Source organism: Anas acuta, chromosome 2 (assembly GCF_963932015.1).
Source record: "Anas acuta chromosome 2, bAnaAcu1.1, whole genome shotgun sequence".
In the NCBI taxonomy this organism is placed as follows: Eukaryota; Metazoa; Chordata; class Aves; order Anseriformes; family Anatidae; genus Anas; species Anas acuta.
Genome location: NC_088980.1, coordinates 107,578,160 through 107,589,988, shown reverse-complemented (window position 1 = coordinate 107,589,988; position 11,829 = coordinate 107,578,160). Strand labels below are relative to the sequence as shown.

Genomic DNA, 11,829 nt, shown 5'->3' with positions numbered 1-11,829 from the left:
AGTAAACCTTATTATTATTGTGTAGTTAAGAGCTGAAAATAATAGCTTGCAAGAAGCCTTTTTCCCCTATAGAATAAGAAAAACCTGGGGGAAAAACAAACAAACAAACAACAACAACAAAAAAAAAACTTAGAGCCCCTCTGCAACCAAAATCTGAAGATTTGAATTCATTAGTAAGACTAAGTGGAAAGCAGGTTTGCACTAAGCAGAAAAGTGAATCATTTTACATTTCTGTGTATGACAGCAATTGCAAGAAGCAAAAAACATGGGGAGAGAAAGACAACGAAGGAGAGTGTGCAAGTGTAAGCACACGTACATGTACATGTATGTACACGTGTGTGTATGTTTGCAGAATGGATTAGGAATATATAAAAAATGCAATACCCAGTTGACCCTGTTGCTGTCATCTTGATAGATAAGGTAGCTGGACAGGAGTTTTGAGATGTTATGTGAAAATATTTCCTCTGGAAACATTTCAGCTTTCTTACTGAATGCCTTTCCATCCACAAATACCTCATTTTCCATTTCAGTGAGAAGGAATTTTTTTGCTTATTTTCTTGGAAAGCACTGAAAAGTACTTAGGCACGCACTGTTTATTTAAGACTTAGAACCTGAAGAAATAATTACTATCTCATTCAGTAGCATTACCACTACTACTGTTACTACCACATTTCTGCTAAACATGTTTTGGTCAAACGTGATGCAGATCTAAGTTTGCTTTTTTAAAATCATAAAGATGGCAGAAACAATTTCATGATTTTCTTGCTATGGCTGTAGAGGTGAAACAACAACAACAAAAAGACAAAAACAAAAATAAGAACTTAAGGAAGAAGAGCCCACAGAAATTCAGATTTTGCTGCACTGTGTTGGCATGTAAGAAAGTCTAATTGAAGTAAACTGGCAGTACTGGGGTGGATACCATTTAACGTGTCCTGAACGATGTCCATCACTGTCCCAAATGATGGGCAATATCAGCAAGCTCATTCCTACAGCCAAGTTAAGGTGAGGCTTCAGTGTGCTGAAAGGTATGGTTGCCACTCACATGAAGCTCCACTAGCAGGAGAACTGAGCTGATTTACAAAGCTCAAAAGCAAATCCAAAGTCCTCCTCCAGAGATTGGGTAGTCCTATGATGTAGCACAGGTTAGGGCCAGGCAGAGAGACAGCTCTGCATGAAAGGCCTTGAGGCTTTGGTTAATAGCAAACAGCTCACGAACCAGCAGTGTATGCCTTCAGCAATGGAAGCTAATCTCATGTAGGGCGGCTTTAGCACAAGTGTAGCCAGCAGGTTGAGGAATGTGATTATTCCCCTCTACACAGCACTGGAGAGGCTGCACCTGAAGTATTGTGCTCAGTTTAAGGCCACCCTGTCCAAGAGAGACGTAGATGAGCTGGACTGAGTTCAGTGGAGGGCCATTGAGGTGGCTGGCAGCTAAAGCAAACAGCACATGAAGAAAGGGAGCAGAAGTTGCTTTGTTTGCAGAGAAAGCCAAGGGGAGGTCTAACTGCCCTCCACTGCTGAAACAGGGGTTATAGAGAAAGGAAACCAAACCCTTCTCAGAGGCCAGGAGTGAAAAGACAGAAACAACTTACATCCAGAGAAATTTGGGCTGGATATAAAAACATTTTTCTTTACAGCAAAAGTTCTGAAGTCTTGCAGCACATACCAAGAAAGCTTGTGGAAACTCCATCATTGGAGATTTTAAAAGCTTGACAGGTAAGTGCCCTGAGCAACCCTGATCTGACTTTGAAATCACTTCTGCTTTATAGCATGAGGATGGACTAGTTGACCTCCAAAAGTCCCATCTGATATAACCTTTCTATGTTACTATGCTTCTTTGAAATGATTTATTCACATGGGAAATTTAACTGTCTGGAATGAAAGAAAAGCCAAAGTTTACAAAATCCTATAAAACTGAGCAGAACTAATTAGAAAACAGTTTCTATACCACCACTCCAAACTCCTGATTTACATCCCTATAGCTAATTCTGCTAAGGTAAGCACTCCAAAGGACTGGTAAAAAAAGATCAAGGTCCAGACAGGAAGTTTAATGCAATGGCATGGAGTGTGGCTAAGAGCAGATACTGGAAGGCAGAATATATCTACCTTCTCTTCTCTGCCAGTCTCTGGAAATTGATTAAATGCGATGTCCAAATGCAGGTTTGCATCCTGGTGGTTCGTCTTGGAGCATGGAAAATTTGAGCCCCAATTCCCACCTAGTCTTTGAAATACAGAGAGGAGCTGCCTGTAGGCTCTGTGTGCTGCAGTGTGGGGATCTGAGCTCTGACAAGAGAGGCACCTTTGGCAGAAGATGCAGCCACTTGTGAGCAGAGCTGTGCCTTAAGTCTGCAGTCCTTGAGAACAGAGAAGTGGATAGAGAGCACTCGTACCCCTCTCTTTTCCCAGGGTCTGCAGCCTGCCACCACCTGAAAGTGAACACAGACAGCCTTTCTTTCAGAAATGTTTAGGCAAGGCAGAGGATCCTTATCTTGTTGTTTCTTGATTCACTAGCATAGAGGTTAGACAGATCTTTGTGGAAGTAGAATATACTGCCTCAAAAACAGCATGCTTTCTCCCACCCCAAAGTCTGAACAGCATCTCATGTCTTAGGACATGCTCTGACAGCCAGCCTACATCTTTTGAGGGAGGGAAAAGGAAAAATTCCCAACTCTGCTCTGAAAGCTCTTCTACTGCTAAGAAAACAAAGTGTTTTTTTTGTTTTTTTGTTTGTTGTTGGTTTTTTGTTGTTGTTGTTGTTGGGTTTTTTTTGGTTTTTTGAAAGGGAAAAGAATGGATGGAGGGAAGGAGAGAGGAAGGGGAAGATGGAGGGAAAGAGAGAGGGAGGAAATTTTGGTTTGGTCTTAAAAGGCTTGTGCTCTGCAAACAGACATAACACGCTTCTAGTAAAGTCTGGCTCTGTGGTTCTCACCAGTTTCTGACTGGGTAATTACTAATGCAAATACACACACACACACGCCAGAGAGTGAAGTGATGGGAGCAGCAATAAAAGTGACCTGGCTATAATGAGAAAAATGTTGACAGAAAATGTCTATTAAAACACTGATAGAGGAAAATGCCTTCCAGCCTGGGAACTAGGCCTGGGAACCAGGAACATCCTTGAAAGGCACAGCGGGCCTTTTTGAAGTGCAGCTGAGTACCTAAGAACCAGAGACATTCTGAAGATGCCAACACTGAGGGCAAAAACAAGGAATTGTAGCAGCAAATTATCTCCTGAAAGAAAAAATATAGTCTGTAAAAGCAAAATTTTGTCCAGGAGAATAAGAAATATCATCATTTGTTGGTTGCTTCTCTCTCTCTCTCTCTTTCTCTCTCTCTTTCTCTCTCTCTGAGAACTTCTCATGCATCAAGTTTTCTTTCCTTCAGCATCTCCTAAACAAACTGAATCTTCACTGAGGATGCCTGGCTGACTCTGAACTCTGTGATGTGGATGAACTTCCAAGTGAGATTGTGTTTGCTATTTTACTGGGCCCACTTCTGGGGGTTGGTCTCTTCTGAGACCATTTTCTGTTATTAACCCATTTCTGAGGCTAGTTTTCTTAATTTAGACCCTTTTTTGGTTGTTTGGCCCCCAGTTCTGGTTTCATGACCTTTGTATCAGTAATTTTATGAAACATATATAATTTTAATATGTACATAGCATGTCCTAAGTATAGTCTTGAAAAGTTTAAACTATCATAAGTATAGTCATCCTTATAGTATTGAGGAGTTTGTAATCCATAACAAGTATATTCACTGCCATACTATTGATAAATTTGTTGAATCTGTAACGCTTATCTATTATTGCTGCTATATTACTGATTTTTACTATATCTAATAGCTTTCCTACTATCTTTAATTGCTGCTACTAATAATTAGTTCTATTCCCTCAATATTTACTACATAAATATATAATTGCTCCCTGGCAGTATAGCTTCTTATCTACATATGTATATTCACCTTATTGATCACAGTATGATGGTGGTGATTGCTGGACACCTGTAATAAACAGAAATCTTTATAAAACAAAGTCTCTATGTCTATGTGTGTTAAGATCCAATGCACCCTCGCCTTCTGTACTTTCACATGGGACAAGAGGAGATCCTTCATTTCACAGGTACTGCCAAACTTTTTCTTTAGGAACGCTTCATCTGGTGGATTCCCCGTGCAAGGCATGAGGGCAGCTGCATCTCTGATTGACCATATCAGCAGTGACTGTGCTACAGAAAATAGGTTGCTCCTGATACTCCTTACTAAATAAGTGCTTGAGTGTTTTTGTGCTGGTAAGCCACTGCCTTTGTTACTCAGCAGTTCAGTGTTGTGTGGTTGTCCTCTTTGTTCGCAGTGGCAGCATACACCAGACTTACCTCTGTCTCTTGAAATGGGAGGTTTAGCTGTGGAAGTCTCTAGATAACTAGCTCCAGTGTATTTTTATTATTTTTTTTTTGTGTATGTGTTGACTAAACTGTATTCTGATTCCACTTTATCTACTGGACAGCATATTTACTTGTGTAGCAAACCGTACAGAGAAATATTGTCTCTGTTACAGGACATTTCATCTACTAATGCCCTGGGACCTCAATAATAAATTATTTCAGGCTTGTGATGTCAAATATACACTTCCTTTGACTACACAAATAATTCTGTGTAAACTGATTTGTCCCTTTGCAATGGCCCTCTGCAATGTTACCGAATATTCTGCATGCTTGCTAGAAAATCAGAAGTATTTATTAATCCAAGAAAACTCAGAATCCAAACTGTTGACAATGAATGTACATATGGTGGGTGTCTCTTCCAAAAGAAGATGGTCCAAGATGGTTGCTTAAGAGATGGGAGTGAAATCCATGCAGCCTTAAATTTCCATTTCCATGAAAGCACATCCTTAGTTCCAGACTTCTGTCAAATCTGCTTATGTTCTTCAAAACATGATGTACCACATCTTTTCCTTCACAGAGGTGAAATCCTGAGCCTATCAAATGAGGCAGAATGTGAATTAAGATAAGCAAGGATATATATTTTTAAAACACACTTTGCCAATGGGCTTCAAGCTCTTTCTTGTCCCTGTTACTGTGGCAGCTTCAATCAACCTGGAAGTTCATTATTTCTTTTTCAATTTATAAAAGCTGCACTCACATTATAAAGCAGAAGATAATCCTTGTGAGTTAAGATAAATCCATAGACAGAGCTCACTTTAGTTCTAATTAGAATCTGCAAGTTTATTATGGAAAAATGTAAGTTGTATGATTTAATCTTTTATATTGCCAGCACTGAGCATATTATTTCTATATTATAAGTTTGCCTTTCACATATATAGCAATATAAAAAGGATTATTAACTTAAATCCTATATTGCAAACACTGATCCATACTGTGAAAGTAATTACATTACAGCAGTTAAATATATATGGGCATAGAGCTGTTCCTACCACAGTCAATAGCAATTTAGCCATTAACTTAAATGAAAGCAAGATTAGGCCTGTATTCTGAAAAAGGTAAAATGCATTTTTATAGCTACAGTTAAAGACAATGTCAAAAATAAATATAATGTATCAAATCATTCATTGTGTACAATTAACACTGGTATTTAAAAGAAAAGAAAACAAAAAAGCATTAAAATTAAAGGCATTTATACAATCAGTCAGAATATTCAGAACATCTGGACCAGGTAATAATTGCTTCAGATTGGATTTAAATTTCAACTTGGATTTAAGACTACATACTGATTAGCAGGGATTCCATCAGATCTCAGAGACACCAGAACTCTGACTAGGTGCTGGGGACTTGCACCTATGAGCTCCCCATGTACAATGACCTTGATGTGGTGGATGGGCTTTGAAAATACCAGCTGGCATTATCCAGAGCTCCCTTTCTACATAAACTAGCTCATTCAATAGTTCTCATTCAGAAGAAATTACTGCATCCTTTCCATTTGTAGAACATCTTGGGCTGGAAGGTCTCAATTTAGAAATTAAAATCTGTAGTGACTGGCTCAATACATAAAGTAATCCCGGGTGGAAGATCCCTTTCCCCTTGCTGTTGAAGCAATACCATCACACACACACACACACACACGCCACCACAAAAAAAAAAAAAAAAAAAAAAAAAAAGAGAATGAGAGAGAGAAGATGCAAAGTGAACACAAAGAATCCCACAAATATTTGCAGAAGCACCTTCATAGGTCACCTAGAAGTGACATGAAGCAAGCTAAGTGTCTTAAATGAGAGCTAATGGATCTCACAGGGGCATGAAACTCTTGTGTTCAAGATTAAATGGCTTCACCAACATTTGTTAAGGATTTCCAGCTCTGTTTTGCCTTAGTTATTCCATGCAATCAGCTTAAATTGAGCATGTAGTGGGATTTTCTGAGAGATGAAAAATTGGAGTTTGATTTTCACAGGCTATGGCAGAGAAATGAACTTGTGTTTCTCCTAGCTAGCACTCTGACTTCTGTACAGTGTTATACTTTCTGATCACATCAGGGCTTTTGACAATTTGAATATGGATTTCTGGCTCCATCTCTATGTGAAGTAAACCCGTGCAACTTCTCTCTTAAATTATTTGTAACCAGGGACTAAAACCTGTTAGCTTCATCGAGTGGTAGCTGTAGGTCTAAAACAAAGGCCGAGAACTATCAGGAAACATAAACAAGACTTGGCAGAACTGGGAGTTAAATGCTGACTTCCAGCTCTGTGCAGATTCCCAGAGGCTGTTAGGCATTTTGTATTTTTGCAGAACATTGCCTGTCTTTGCAGTGCAGGAGATGAGGCAGTCAATTCAGCCAATATAAAGAAAATCTGGCAAAATTCAGTATACCAAGGAGGAATGAAAATATCAATGTTTTCTGCCCCAAGGAAAAGCTTGAGATTAAATAAGAACCAAACCAACCTTTTCCTGTCTCTGAAACCAAACATTAGCAAGGGTTTTTTTGATGCTTGAAAATACCTCTTTTATTTCTTTCTTATGGACATTGCTGAAGAAATGAGTGGGTGGTGATGTATTCAAAGCATATCTTGTCATGTCTAATTGACTATATAAAGAAATCAAATAGCCCCCTTCTTCAAAAATATATAGCACATTAATAAGAAATTATTATTTTATTGATAGAGCTGACTTTTTATTGGCTAGGAGGAAATAAAACATTATTGAAGCTAATCAGGTCCCAGTTTTTCCAAAATGATATGAAGAACAATTGTCAGTCAGCTGTCTAAAGCATCCATCAATCAATTAGTTTAATAGAAACAATGTCAATAGAATAAAATGTTGTCAGAGAATAAGTCTCATAGTTTGAAAAAACTGTGACTTTATTTTACAACTCTCCACAGTTTTTCTTGGGCTTTTTTAATTTTACAAATGGAGACCATTCTCTTCTGATAAAGTTCTAGCCAATTGACATTATCTATTAATTATTTTTATAACATATTCATTGCAGGATTTATTCAAGTAAGAAGTTATTGTATAATTTCCCTGATGGATGTGCTCATTTCATGAGTATTAGATTAGTGGAGTACACAATTTATATTAACATGCATGTATCATTAAAGAATACATTGTTTTCCAGCTGTCTTAAAACAAAAACAAACCTATGAGATACTGGCTTATTTTTGAGCTTCTACTCATCTGAATAGTTCCTATTAATAATATTATTATTAATATTATTAATAATAATAACATTTGGATTACATAATTTAATCTACACATTTTGTGTGTGTGTGTGTTTATTTTGCTTTGTCTTGCAAGATTTTTCTCATTTTGTATTCATTCTCCCGGAACACAAGTACATACACTTTTTTTTTTCTTGAGATTTTTTTTTGAGAAATTTTCTTTCATTTTGTTGTTAACTGTAATCAGAAACAAACAAAAAGGGCAACACTTCTTGTCTAAGGTCAGTTAACATGTCTATGCTATCAGGAACACTCCTGTACTTCTAGGAGAATCGAAAGGAGGATCTAATGATAGGTCTTTCATTCCAAATCCTTTAATGTCAATTAACTCTTCTAACTAACAAAAAGACTGAATATTTTCAGGGTGACAAAAGGGCACCACAGACTTTTGAGATTTCATGCCAAATTAATAGTTTCTATTATTTCCATTGTCCAAGTAGCCTGGAAGCCCCTGTACTCACAGTCATGGGTGTTACTAATTCAACCAGTCCACTGCCCCCATTTGCATCTCCAAGGATTACATTTTCTCATTGTTGCATTAAGGCTCATTCATATTTACAACTCTGAAAGATGGGAGGGTTTCAGAAGAACACAAAAAAAGCTCAGTGTTATATTGCTGGGAACCAGATGTTCTTCTAGCTCAAAGCTACAAACCAAAGTGATGAGGAAGGTAGAACTTTCAGTAATCCTGGTCCTCTCCAGATTCACAGTGGGATATGTTGAATTTCATCAGCCTGCTTTAAAATCAAGATGCAAAATGGCTCTGTGACAGGATGATTGACAGCAAGGTTTGTCTCAAAATGGCAGCAGTACATGACCATGGATTTCTTCTACAACAGTTGTGAAGAAATCCTGACTTCCATAGCAAAGATCTATCTTTAGTTTCCAAAACAGGATTTAATACTTAACTTCAAAACTGTGACTGTAAACTCAGCACTCCACAGTCACCTAATCCTAGTGGCACCTTAACCAATTAACTATTTTCTGACCCAAAGAGCTAGGAAGAAGTGGTACAAAGGAGAGCAATGCCTCAATCACCTATGAGGACCTAACTTCTAGGGTCTCATGTCAGGCTTGCTTTGCTATTGCATCCTCCATGAAAGCCACTTTTCTTTCTGTACTATTTCACCATTTCCACAGGAAGAGGTAAAAATTAGTGTCAGCAGTCTCAGCCTCAGGGGAAGGTTTCCTACTTCATGGACAAATACTCTGTGGGTTCCAGCACCCACACCTCATGTTTTTCCCATATTCCAGAGGGAAAGCAGTGCTTCATGTCCTGATCAAGCACAGAAGATATGTGGCTTGCTTCACTCAGACAAGAGTCCTACCTTTTGGATCCAGGATCTTGCCTGCAACCTTGGTTCAGGCATCTGGACCTGCATTGTGGGTGATATCCAGGTTTGCCTTTACCTGGAGCTTATTATCAATGGAGTGAGGCAGCCCCCATTCCCCTTGCAGGACACTCACCTTCCCCATCTGAAGCACTGAACTCTCTTCAGCCTGGAGAAGAGGAGGCTCAGGGGGGACCTTATTGCTCTCTACAGATACCTTAAAGGAGGCTGTAGTGAGGTGGGGTTTGGCCTGTTCTCCCACGTGTCTGGTGACAGGACGAGGGGGAATGGGCTTAAGTTGTGCCAGGGGAGTTTTAGGTTAGATGTTAGGAAGAACTTCTTTACTGAAAGGGTTGTTAGACATTGGAACAGGCTGCCCAGGGAAGTGGTGGAGTCACCATCCCTGGAGGTCTTTAAAAGACGTTTAGATGTAGAGCTTAGTGATATGGTTTAGTGGGGACTGTTAGTGTTAGGTCAGAGGTTGGACTCGATGATCTTGAGGTCTCTTCCAACCTAGAAATTCTGTGATTCTGTGATTTTGCACAAATGGTGCCAAATGGTGAGCTTTGGTTTCCAGGCAGGTGGCCAGGCACCTCGAGACCAAACCACATATGTTCTTTAAGAAAATCGTCCTGTTTGGGTAAGCATTTGTAAAGATAAATAAAATTCCTCTGTTATTTTTTAATGACTAAATCTACAATAACTTTCTGATAGTGGTTGATTTTAGAGGAAGTTTTCAGCAGCTCTCAGGTTAGGACTGCATTTAGAAAGCCAGCTCATCCATATGCAGCTAGTAGTAAATAAACAAGTGTCTCTCTAATTAAAGCACATCTAGAGAAGTCTAAACTAATTTAACATCTAAATGACTGATTATAAAGGGGTGAGGGAAACCCAGAAATATTTGCCTTTTTAAAAATTCTTTGGCATAAGAACTATAAGATGGAAGGAGATAAGCATCAAAACATCTAGCATTATAAATAAATAAATAAATAAAACAATATGCTAAGACAAAGTTATGGAAAGAGATAGAAGTCTGTGTGCCCTGAAAGTGAAAAGACATGGCAAAAACGTGCTCAGCCTTCCCAACATGCTATTAACATCTGAGCAAAACACTACTGAAATGTTACAAACTAATTAAATTGAGCATACGAGGGAACCAATGGGAATAAATTATTATGCAAATACAAGGTTTTCACTACAGAAAGCTGCTGCTGGGAGTCAGTGTGGTGTTAAGCAAGGAGCACGGGGCGGAGGGGGGGGGGGGGGCAGGCACCCCTGCACCACAGCAGTACGGCCGGCTGGGGATGAACCCCATCACAGAAAATGGGATAAAATCCCTTGGAAGGAGGGAAGCTAGGGAGGAAAAACGTACCTGGAACTTCCCACAAAGGGAAAAGGAGGCTGGTGCAGACTGCTAAAGAAACAGTGCCATCTGCCGCGTATTCCCTTATGGCAGGAAGCTGATTTTAGCTGCCTCCTGCCCTGCTGACGTGATGGCAACAAATCTGACAAGTCCCCATGGACAGCTGAGATGAGGAGGGCAGGAACCCAGCCTTTGCCCTTCTACCCAAATGTGTTTATAGGTCTGCTAGGGAAAATAAATAAATAAATAAATAAATAAATAAATAAAATCAAAAAAACATTCCTGGAGTTTCCTTACTAAGTTGTTGCCTGTTGAAATAAAGGTTTTCTTTCTCATGGTATAACAGGACCCCATGCTCAGACACTCGGTGAAGGATCAGTCTGCTGTAAAGCAGTCTGTCAGCAAGACATACGGAATGAATGTGTAAACAGGAAAACAGCTGCCACCCAATCTCTTCTTTTGTGCTGGATTCCTGTCACCTTGTAAAAGGGCTCTCTGTTTCTTGTGCAAGTCTGGTGTTGGTTTCAATCCATACTTTTTTGCTCAGTCCCTCTCACAATGTTCATTACATCCCTGAATGCTTTTGTACATTATATTATCTAAAGCAATTACAAAAGTCTAATCAATATTATGAATTTTTATAATGACTTTCATCATTAGCTCTAAATACTCATTTATTTTTGTCAGGATTAAACCTGACAAAACCCATGAAATACAGGTGCCACCAGTCTATGCAAAACTCTTGTGGGTTTAAGTCTGTCATTCATAAATTCAAGTTTACACTTCTAATACTTTTAGCCTCTAGACTGAACAGCCTCACTTCTTTAAAGAGTTCCCCGGAACATATCCAGGACAGAACAGGAACAGAGTTTTGATAAGGTGACTCCCTGTCCTATGACCTCCCTCCAGATGTTCAAATTACTCCTTAAGAACAATTTGCAGGATGGGTAGTCTAACATAATTAGTTCAGGCAGTGTTATATTAAATAGGTCCCATTCAAAATAAAAATAATAATAAAAAAAATCTTCATACCAGGAAAAAGGTCTTTGAAAATGGGGAAGTGCTATTCCTGACACAGTCCAGCACTGACTCATTTTCCTCATTAGGCTATCACTCAGGCACCTATTCTTTTTGCACATGTGTTGCAGAATCCCTAGGATTTGTCTGCTGTGGGTGTCAAACTTCAGTTTTCTCTTAATTTACAGACTTCCAAGCTGTCCTCCATGTCCCTGGCTACTGTTCCCAGACTCATTAACGACACTGGAGGCGAGGCTTTTGGAACTAGGCAGTGTGGGATTCTGAGGCAACAGATGCTCCGAGATAACTCAGAGATGCTTCATGCTGTAGACCTGATCTTTGCAATCAAGGGTCTAAATTTGAATTTCAGAAAGAAATAAAACTTTTGGTGAAGTTTTAGTGATGTAGAGAGCTAAACTCCAAAAACTGAACTCAGTTCATGCATGGGTTCACAACCTGAA

At 39.0% G+C, this 11,829-nt stretch overlaps 1 long non-coding RNA gene across 1 annotated transcript; it reads right to left on the bottom strand.

The window, feature by feature from the left end:
• Positions 1-4,703: 4,703 nt before the first annotated feature.
• Positions 4,704-10,504, bottom strand: LOC137851794 (uncharacterized). Its single transcript, XR_011093480.1, has 2 exons — positions 10,361-10,504; positions 4,704-4,966 (listed from the first exon to the last, which is right to left on the bottom strand). It is a non-coding gene; the product is annotated as an uncharacterized lncRNA (long non-coding RNA).
• Positions 10,505-11,829: the final 1,325 nt, after the last annotated feature.